General features: G+C 43.4%; 1 long non-coding RNA gene across 1 annotated transcript in view; it reads right to left on the bottom strand.

Moving 5' to 3' along the window:
* Positions 1 to 6,779: 6,779 nt before the first annotated feature.
* The window catches only part of LOC138141663 (uncharacterized), a 24,734-nt gene continuing 21,680 nt past the window's right edge, over positions 6,780 to 9,833 (bottom strand). Inside the window, exon 2 of the long non-coding RNA XR_011163230.1 lies at positions 6,780 to 7,063. This is a non-coding gene — a long non-coding RNA (uncharacterized lncRNA). The remainder of the gene's footprint in view (positions 7,064 to 9,833) is intronic.

Genomic DNA, 9,833 nt, shown 5'->3' with positions numbered 1-9,833 from the left:
CAGGAGGACCTGAGTTCAAATTCGGCCTCAGACACTTGACACTTAACTAGCTGTGTGACCTTGGGCAAGTCACTTAACCCCAACTGCCCTACCTTCCTCCCTCCAAAAAAAAAAACAACAAAAATCCAAATACAAAATATATGTGCTAGTTCTTTCCCTGCTGTCTACAAACATATCCAAGTCTCCCCACCATCAAAAACCTGCACGTTGGCAGCAGAGTGGAGGATGGACTGGAATGAGGAAAGACTTGAGAGAGGGAGCCACCTCTGCCAGCTTTCTTTTCTCAGCCAAACTGTTTGAAAAAGCCATTTACATCCATTGCCTCTCCTTCCATTCCTCCAACTCCCTTCTTAACTCTTTGCAATCCGACTCCTGAACCTCATAGTTCCACCGACACTGCTCTCTCCAAAGTTGCCAATAATCTCATAATTGCCAAATCTCGCAGCCTTTTCTCATTCCTTTCTGACCCCTCTGCAGCCTCTGCCATTCCCGGATCATCTCTCCCCTCTAGGTCTCCATGATAGTGATATCTCTTGGTTCTCCTCCTACCTCTCTGACCACTCTTTCTCAGTCTCCTTTGCTCATTGTTAATGCAGAGCATGACCCCTAACCATGGGTGTGCCCTGAGACTCTATCCTAGGCCCTCTTCTCATTGTACTCCCAGCCTCCCATTCTCACCTCTCTATATACACAATCACCAGATCTCCCTCCAGCTCTCATCTCCCATCTGAGCTCCCATCCTACAATACAAGCCACTTATAGTACATTGGATCTATCTCAAATCCAATGCATGCAGATCTGAACTTATTCCCTTGCCCCTAAAATCTTCCCCATTTCTGTCAGAGGCACCACCATCCTTCTGCTCTCTCATGTTCTTAACCTCAGCATCATCCTCAATGCCCTGCTCTTCCTCACCCCACATCTCTAGTCAGTTGCCAAATCTTTCAATTTCTAACTTCACAACATCTATCCTATTTGACCCCCCCTCTCCACTCAGCTCCCACCCTTAGCACCTCTCTCCTAGATTACTGCAATAGCCTCCTAATTGGTCTCCCTCTCTCTAGTTCCCTCCCTCTCTCAAGTCTCTTCCCATTCTGGTGATCTTCCCAAAGCACAGGCCTAACAGATAGATCTGGTAAGTGTCACTGCCTCTGCTTAATAAACTACAGTGGTTCCCTATTGCCACTAGTATCCAATATAACATACCCTGTTTGGCTTTTAAAGCCCTTCTTGACTCCTCTTGCCTTTCCAGTTTTCTTACACCCTACTCCCATCCATATACTCTACAATCCAGTCAACCCTCCATCTGCCATCTTGGTGCTTTTGTATTGGCTGAACCCCATTTCGTTTCCAACTGTTAGAACTGCAGGTGCCATTTGAAGCACAGAGACACACACAGAATAAAGATAAAAGGAACGATATAGTATGCTTCAGCTGAAGTAAAAAAAAAAGTGGGGATAGCAATCCTGATTTCAGACAAAACAGAGAGAGAGAGAGAGAGAGAAAGAGAGAGAGAGAGAGAGAGAGAGAGAGAGAGAGAGAGAAGGAAACTACATCTTGCTAAAATGTACCATAGACAATGAAGTCATATCAATACTAAACATATATGCACCAAATGAAATAGCATCCACATTCCTAGAGGAGAAGTTAAGTGAGTTACAGGAAGAAATAGACAGAAAAACTATACTAGTGAGGGACTTCAGCCTCTTCCTTAAAGAACTAGATAAATCTACCCACAAAATAAACAAGAAAGAAGTTAAAGAGGAAAATAGAATTTTAGCAAAGGTAGATATGACAGACCTCTGGGGAAAACTGAATGGGGATGGAAAGGAATATACTTTTTTTCTCAGTGGTACATGGCACCTACACAAAAATTGATCATGTATTAGGATATAAAAACCTCATAATCCAATGCAGAAAGGCAGAAATATTAAATGCATCCTTTTCAGATCATGATGCAATAAAAATTACATTCAATAAAGGGCCATGGAAACATAAACTAAAAATTAATAGGAAACTAATCTAATCCTAAAGAATGCCTGGGTCAAACAACAAATCATAGAAACAATCAATAATTTCATCAGAGAATGACAATAATGAGACAACATATCAAAATTTATGAGATGCAGCCAAAGCAGTACTTAGAGGAAGTTTTATATCACTAACTGCTTACACAAATAAAACAGAGAAAAAGCATATCACTGAATTGGGCATGTAATTTAAAAAGCTAGAAAAAGAACAAATTAAATATCCTCAATTAAACACCAAATTAGAAATTTTGAAAATCTAAAGACAGATTAATAAAATTGAAAGCAAGATAACTTTTGAACTAATAATAAAACTAAGAACTGGTTTTATGAAAAAAAAACAATAAAATAGATAAACCTTTGATTATTTTGATTAAAAAAGAAGAAAGCCAAATTACCAGTATAAAAAATGAAAAGGGTGAATTCACCACCAATGAAGAGGAAATTAAAGCAATAATTAGGAACTATTTTGCCCAACTGTATGCCAATAAATCTGACAATCTAAGCAAAATGGATGCATATTTACAAAAATATAAATTGCTGAGATTAACAGAAGAAATAAAATATTTAAATAACCCCATTTTAGAAAAAGATTGTACAAGGCATCAATGAACTCCCTAAAAAAAGTCTCTAGGGCCAGATGGATTTACAAATGAATTCTGCAAACATTTAAAGAACAACTAATTTCAATATTATATATACTACTTGGAAAAAGGACAGAGTCCTACAAAATTCCTTTTATAACACAAATATGGTGCTGATACCTAAATCAGAAAAAGCCAAAACAGAGAAAGAAAATTATAGATCAATTTCCCTAATGAATATTGATGCAAAAATTTTAAACAAAATATCGGCGAAGAGATTACAGCAATTTATCACCAGGATAATACACTATGACCAGGTGGGATTTCTACCAGGAATGCAGGGCTGGTTCAATATTAGGAAAACTCTCAGGATAACTGACCATATCAAAAACAAAAGTGACAGAAAACATGATTATCTCAATAGATGCACAAAAAGCTTTTGACAAATACAGCACCCATTCCTATCAAAAACACTAGAGAGCACAGGAATAAATGGAGCTTTCCTTAATATGATAAGTAGTATCTCTCTAAAACCATCAGCAAGCATTATGTGTAATGGGGATAAGCTAGAAGTCTTCCCAGTAAGAACAGGGGTGAAATAAGGATGTCCATTATCACCACTATTATTCAATATTGTACTAGAAATGTTAGCTATAGCAATAAGAGAAGAAAAAAACTGAAGGAATTAGAATAGGCAGTAAAGAAATAAAACTATCACTCTGCAGATTACATGATGGTATACTTAGAGAATCAACTAAAAAGCACTTGAAATAATTAACAACTTTAGCAAAATCAAAGGATATAAAATAAATCCACATAAATCATCAATATTTCTATATATTACCAACAAAGCCCAGCAGAAAGAGATAGAAAGAGAAATTCCATTAAAAATAACTGTAGACAACATAAAATATGTGGCAGTCTAATTGCCAAGACAAACCCAGGACCTATATGAACACAATTACAAAACATTTTCCACACAAATAAAGTCAGATCTAAACAATTGGAAGAATGCCAAACTAATAGGATAAAATGACAATTCTACCTAAATTAACTTACTTGTTTGGCGCCATACCAATCAAACTATAGAAAACTATTTTATAGAGTTAGAAAAAATAATTAAAAATGCATCTGGAAGAACAAAAAGTCCAGAATATCAAGGGAATTAATGAAAAAAAAAAAGGCAAAGGAAGGTAGCCTGGCCGTACCAGATCTAAAACTCTATTATAAAGCAGCAATCATCAAAACTATTTGGGACTGATTAAGAAATAGAGTGGGGTGTCAGTGGAATAGATTGGGCACATAAAACACAGTAGTCAATGACTATAGTAATCTACTGTTCACTAAACCCAAAGACTCTAGCTTCTGTGATTAGAACTCACTATTTGACAAAAACTGATGAGGAAACTGGAAAATAGCTTGGCAGAAACTAGGCATAGACCAACATCTCACATCATATACCAAGATAAGGTTGAAATGGGTACATGATTTAGGCATAAAGGGTGATACCATAAGCAAATCAGGAGAGCAAAGAATATTGTTGACAGATATATGGAGAAGGGAAGAATTTATGACCAAACAAGAGATAGAGAACATAATGAAATGTAAAATGGATAATTTTGATTACATCAAATTAAAAAGTTTTTGCATGAATAAAACCAACACAAACAAGATTAGAAGGAAAGAAGAAAGATGGGAAACAATTTTTACAGCCAGAGTTTCTGATAAAGGCCTCATTTCTTAAATATATAGAGAATGGAATCAAATTGATAAGAATACAAGTCATTCTCCAATTGATAAATGGTCAAAGAATATAAACAGGCAGTTTTCAGATGAAGAAATTAAAGCTATCTCTAGTCATATGAAAAAATGTTCTAAATCACTATTGATGAGAGAAATGCAAATCAAAACAACTCTAAGGTAACACCTCACATTTATCAGATTAACATGACAAAAAAGAAAATGATAAATGTTGGAAAAGATCTAGGAAAATTGGGGCACTAATGCATTATTTGTGGAGTGGTGAACTGATCCAACCATTCTGGAGAGCAATTTGTAACTATGCCCAAAGGGCAATCAAACTGTGCACACCCTTTGATCCAGCAATACCACTACAGGTCTGTATTCCAAAGAGATCATAAAAAAGGGAAAATGACCTGCATGTCCAAAAATATTGATATCATCTCTTCATGTGGTGGCAAAGAATTGAAGATTGAGGGGGATGCCCATCAACTGAGGAATGGCTGAGGAATCAACTGAGGTTGTGGTGTATGAATGTAATGGAATACTATTGTGCTATAAGAAATGATGAACAGGCAGACTTCAGAAAAACCTGGAAAGACTTACATGAACTGATGCTGAGTGAAGTGAGCAGAACCAGGAGAACATTGTACATGGTAATAGCTATAGTGTATGATGATCAACTATGACAGACTCAGTTCTTTTTAGCAATACAGCGATTCAAGACAATCCCAAAGTACTTATGATGGAAAATGCCGTTCACATGCAGAGAAAGAACCATGGAGTCTGAATGCAGATTGAAGCAGACTATTTTCACTTTTTTTGGTGGCTTTTCCCTTTTGTTCTGTTTCTTCTTTCACAACATGACTAATGTGGAAATATGTTTCTATGATTGCACATGCATAACCAATATCAGACTGCTTGCTGTCTTGGGGAAGGGAGAAGGGAGGGAGGGAGAGAAGGAGAAAAAATTCAGAACTCAAAACTGTATAAAAACGAATGTTGAAAACTATCTTTACGTGTAATTGGAAAAAATAAAATACTATTTAAAAAAGGAATTGCAGGTATCCTTCATGACTCAGTTCAAGGACCCCCTTTTAGCCAAATCCTTTGGTGCTGCCCTCCTGCTTTGAGTGGCTAATCTTCCTCCCTCCCTCCAGCCCAATCGCTTATAGATTCTCTTTCTACTTGGTGTGCATGATGTTGTCCTTGTTGGGAGGTAAAAACTTATTGATGTCAGGACCTAGGTCATTTTTGTCTCTGGGGCACACCGGGCAGTGCTGGGGTAAAAGGTTAAGAATAGCTGTTGATTGATTAATCAATCCTACCTTTCCCATTCCCCAAGGTGGCCAATTTGCACCTCATGGAAGAACTGGGCTTAGAGTTAATTCAATGGCAGGACAAACATGTGACCAATAGTAATTGTGAGCCTCCGGGCTGCACACCTGACACACTCAGCTGAGTGACCCTGGACAGCTCACGTGAGCTCCTTCCTTCTTCTGCGCTGCCAGTCTCTGCTCCCCCTGCAGCCAGTGTTTTCCTCTTCTGACTCCTCACTTTCTGTAGTCAGCCAGACTCAAAATCTCTGCCATTATTGGCTCCCCACCCCATCTAATTGGTGTCTAAGTCTTTTGTTCCTGTGTATCCCTTCTATTACCACTGGCACCATCTGAGTTCCTTCTAGGTCAAATGTCATTCATTCGCCATCTTCTATGGCTACGTGGGCCATTTAGACACCCTAGTGCAACTTGGTGGGAAGGGTGGTAGATTTGGGGTCAGATCCTACCTGTGACATTTACTAAATATGTGACCAGGGGAAGATTCCTGAACTCTTTCTCTACCTCAGTTTCTTCCTGTGTCAAATGAGAATAATAACTGCACTTACCTTTCAGGGCTGTTGGGAGGATCAGAGGAATTAACAGAGTCAAGGCTTTTTGCAAACCCTAAGCTATGGAAGTGGGGGAAGTTGGTGAGCTCCTTGTTTCCGGCAAGATTTGTAGGGTTTTTCCTGTCTGCTTCATGGCGCTATAGATGGAGCTAAGAACAGGTGCTGGGGTTAATCTGAGGGTCTGCTTCCATTTCAGAGAATCTTAGAGCTCCTGGTGCCTACAGCTTCCCTGGGGAGAGCCTTGTATTTAGTGTGTGTGTGTGTGTGTGTGTGTGTGTGTGTGTGTGTGTGTGTGTGTGTGAGTGAGTGTGTTCCTTGATAGAATGCAATCTCCTTGAGAGCAGGCCTATCCCTTTGCTAGCTACTCTGAGGCTGTTCATATATTCCTTACCCTTCTAGTACTGTAACTCTTATTAAGTCAATACCTCCATAGCTCCTGGAAAGGGTGTGTCAGCCTACTGCCTGTGCTGCCCCCACCCCTATGGCTCCCTTCAACATCCCATGACTTTCCAAACCAACCTGTATTTCTATCTCCAGCACTCGGCACATAGGATGCATTTAATTTATGCTTTCCATTCGTTCATTCATGATAAGATATGGTCCCTGCTCTCAGAGAGCTTACAATCAAGTCAAGGGATCTGCCGTCCATCTCCAAAGCCCCCACACCTGGTATCGCCAAGCAGAGCACAGCAAGTGCCTACGAGATGTCCAACTCAAGGTCTGGGAAGATACGGTAAAGAGGATTTGCAACTTGCTGGGTGAAGTCTTGCAGGAGAGGATTTCACCCGGTCATGTGATGAGGGGTTAGGGCATGAAGGCATCACCTACAAAGGGCAGAAAGTCTCTTAGAAAGCACATGAACCTCTGCTCAGATCTCCCAAAGCTTCCCGACTCAATGTCACAGTGGCCCCAGTGCTGTGTGTCCTGGGACAAAGGAATTGGAGGATAAGGGACTCGTCTTTCAGCTTGGCTAATTGCATTTATTCAGCACTTACTAGGTGCCTAGCACTGTGCTATACACACTCAGAATGGACCAAGAGTTTCCAAAGAACATAGTAGGCAATGGTTGACCAGGAGGCTGCCATTTCTGACCATACCGTTCCCTCATCCTTCTCTATAGGCACTAGAGACCAAGGGACCTAAGAGCCCCTGGGAGCCCAAAACCCAGCACAAGTGAGTCTCAGAGAGATCCTCTTGAAGCCAGGGCAGCCCAGAAAACTTTCTTTGCATCACTAACAAGGGCCTTCATGGAATTCAAGAGACCATCCCTGGGGTCATGTATTCTGGACTGCAATCATTGACTACAGACTTTAGAGAAAATTCACCATTTCAAGTTAATTTGAATAACCTTTTTCCCTCTTTCCCAGTGGACTCAGCAAAACCTTGGAAATTTTATTCAGCAGACATTTTTTTTAAAGCAATTAGGGCTAAGTAACTTGCTCAAGGTTATATGGCCAGTTATTTCTGGGTGGGTGCTGAGTGTCTGAGCCCGGGATTCGACCTCCAGGTCATCCTGATACTGGAGCTGGTACTCTTACTTGCTGTGCTACCTGGCCGCCCCTCAGCAGACATTTATTAAAAGTGCCTATTAGGCATAAGGCACTGGCATATACAGTCGTGGGGATGGGAGGATGACATAAGGTCATAAGACTTATGGTCTTATGGGTGGGGCCTTCAAGGGGGGGAGTGGGAGGATGGGGCATGAGATAGGGCTGCTGCATAGACATGGATGGAAACATTGTGACTGGGGACAAAGGAAAGAACAAGACAAAGTCCTTGGGGAAAATTCTAAAAGGTAGAGAAGATCTTGAATTTGAGATTGGGGCAAGGCTGCTTGGCAGAGGTGACCCTTGAGCTGAATCCTGAAAGAAGTGAATGTGGAAATGAGGAGGTCGCCCTGGCCAGTACTGAGAAAAGCAAGGGCCATATGATGATGGCCAAGTCAAGAGAAGGTGTGGCCTTGGTGGGGGTGTTAAGTATATCTTTGACCAACAGAAGAACCCTCAGATCCTCATTCTGAGACTGGAGCAACAGAAACCACTATTTGAAGATGCCACGAGGTTTTGGGGTCTACAGGAGGTGAGATGAGAGCCTCAGCTCTCTTGATCAAGTAGGTGAGGTCACTGCCGAGAAGGAGTGGTGTGGAGGGGCCTCTGCTGGAGCAGAGCAAAAGGGACTGACAAAAGCATGAGCACACATCAGGGAGGGTCCAGCTCATTTACGGTGAGCCTGGCGGTAGCTCTTGGGGGATGGTGGGGGTGAGCAGACCAGGGGCCCTCAGTGGGTTCGAGGATGGATCTGCTTAACTGCGTGATTCAGGATGAGCGGCTTCCCCTCGTCGGGTCTCATTTGCTCATCTGCACAAGGCTGGAGTGGGACCAAGTGACCTCAGAGATCCCGCTCCGGGGCCTTACATTGTGTGCTCCCTCTGATATTTCCATGAATGGTGGAGTTCCAGGATCTCGGAGTCAGGAGGGAGCTCAGAGGCAGACGTCTCACCTGGCCTTGACAGGCAGCCACCAAGTCACTGCGGATGGGAAGGCAGCGCACTCCCCAGCAGCGCAGCCCCTTCCACTGGGGGTGGCTCTCAGTGCCTTTGGGTGAGTTGAAACGTGCCTTCCTGCTACTTCCGCCCATTACTCCTGGGAAGACAGAGCGCGAGGAGCCTGCCTGGGGGTACTCTCGGGTGACATGCCAGAGCTCTCTGTGTCTTGGGAGGAGACGATGGATGAAAACGCTAGACTGGAATGTGGGGGCTGGGGAGGCGGCGCGGAGCGCGCCACAGGCTGGAGAGTGAGTGCCCACACAGCCGCTCCTGCTCGTGCAGCTGAAGAAGAGCTCCCTCCATGGCGTGGGCGTGGGCGTGGGCGTGCGGGGGGGGGGCATTACACAGCAAGAAACAGATTCCTCTGTACAATTATCTGCATGGGAGCTGGGGGGGCATGACAGCTTAGATAACAAAGAGCGGTTTCTGCAAAGCCTCCATCCTTGTACATGAGAATAAGACGGGACTGGACACAGAAATAAAACCCAATCCTAGCAAACAAGAAACTTCAGGCAATGGCAGGGCCCAACATCTCCAGTCTCAGGAGCCATGAGAAGCCCCCCCACTCCCGCCTTCAGCCCAGCCTCACTTTGGCCCACCCGTCCCCTCCCCAGAGTCCCACAGACGCCGGAGCACGCGTGGAAAGAAGATGGAGAGGAGAGAGCCCCCGAAAAAGGGAGGGAGGGAAGAAGGGGCACAGAGGAGTACCTGTTGCTGGGTGCATCCTGCTCTGCCTCCTAGTCCTCAGTTGCTTCTGGTGAGAGTTGCCCATCATTCTGTCCTGGACTGGCACCCTCCTCCTCCTCTGCCACAGCCTCCCCTCAGCCTGCGCCCCTCCCCAGGTGCTTACATCACCTCAGCTCCTCTGCCTCTGCTGGCGGCGCCCATCCTGCCTCAGGAGCCCTCTTCTGTCCCTGGTGTGCACCATTGCCCAGCCCCGGCCTTTCCCGATGGATGGACTGCAGCCCGCCAGGAGCGCTCCTCCCCAGCTCGCTCGCGCGCTCTCCTTCCCCCTCCTAACCCTGCTCTCCTCTCTCTCTCCCTCCTCC

Source organism: Petaurus breviceps, unplaced genomic scaffold (genome assembly GCF_028583685.1).
Source record: "Petaurus breviceps papuanus isolate PSGF00001 unplaced genomic scaffold, PetGlider_PUasm1.0 90451, whole genome shotgun sequence".
In the NCBI taxonomy this organism is placed as follows: Eukaryota; Metazoa; Chordata; class Mammalia; order Diprotodontia; family Petauridae; genus Petaurus; species Petaurus breviceps.
The sequence above is the reverse complement of the archived record's forward strand: the minus strand, read 5'-3'. Positions and strand labels throughout refer to the sequence as shown.